A 1,053-nucleotide genomic window follows, 5' to 3' on the forward strand; every position below is an offset into this window, starting at 1 on the left:
TATATATATATATATATATATTCACACACACACACACACACACACACACAGGGTTGGCCAAAAGTAAATGAAAATTCCATAAATACTATCTGTTCTTCTGTATTGACTCAATGGAAAAATGTGACACTCAAGAAAGACTTTGAACAATTTTCATGTTGTTTCACATTTAGATGGTTTTATTAAATTCATTTAGCTGTTAAGCATACATTAATATTGGAGTTAAATGGTTTTGATTTACTGTCAGGTGACTTTTGGCCAACTCTGCATATATATATGTGTATGTATATATATATATATATATATATATATATATATACATATACATACACATACACACATGTGCATGCATACTCACACACACACATACACACATAAACGTGTGTGTGCCTACGTGTGTAAGACAGGATTCTATAAAATTTCCAACTAATCATTTTCACAAAGCAATGATCAAGCCAATGTTATACTGGAAGACATGAATGCAAGGTAGCTTACAATAAATCATTAATTATCTGACAGATTGGTAAAAACCTCTTTCAAACATAATATAATCTGAAGACCCCAAACTGCTTCCAATTTGCAAAGGTGATCAAGACTAACTCAGAGACATTAAGGTGTCTCAACAATGGAGGATGCAGCAATGCTAGTAAGCTGAGACCCACAGCTGCTCCTGCATATGTGACACCTTCCATTTGACTGCTCTGCTACAGAGACATTGAGCATGCTTCAAAAATGAAGCAGCAATCATCACAATCCATAACCAAAGAAGATACAACAGAGCCACAACTCAATCAAGAGCATGCTCATCATTTTTCTCAAAAGTACTAAGTTGAAGATAAATGTCAAAGAAAAACCAGGGAGATCCATTAGGTCGATAATATGCAAAACATACCCCTTCAAAAGGACAAAGTGTGTAGAAGAGAATTGCATTGTATGCAAATATAGTATTGGTATATCCCATTTATGTTCATTAGAAATTAAATAAAAAATTTTGACATGTACGAATATTTATTACCCCCCCCTCTCTCTCTCTCTCTCTCTCTCTCTCTCTCTCTC

At 34.1% G+C, this 1,053-nt stretch overlaps 1 protein-coding gene across 1 annotated transcript in view; it reads right to left on the reverse strand.

Moving 5' to 3' along the window:
• The window catches only part of LOC106868425 (uncharacterized), a 33,033-nt gene that overhangs the window by 13,971 nt on the left and 18,009 nt on the right, over window positions 1-1,053 (reverse strand). The window lies entirely within an intron of this gene.

This window comes from Octopus bimaculoides, chromosome 13 (assembly GCF_001194135.2).
Source record: "Octopus bimaculoides isolate UCB-OBI-ISO-001 chromosome 13, ASM119413v2, whole genome shotgun sequence".
NCBI classification, from domain to species: domain Eukaryota; kingdom Metazoa; phylum Mollusca; class Cephalopoda; order Octopoda; family Octopodidae; genus Octopus; species Octopus bimaculoides.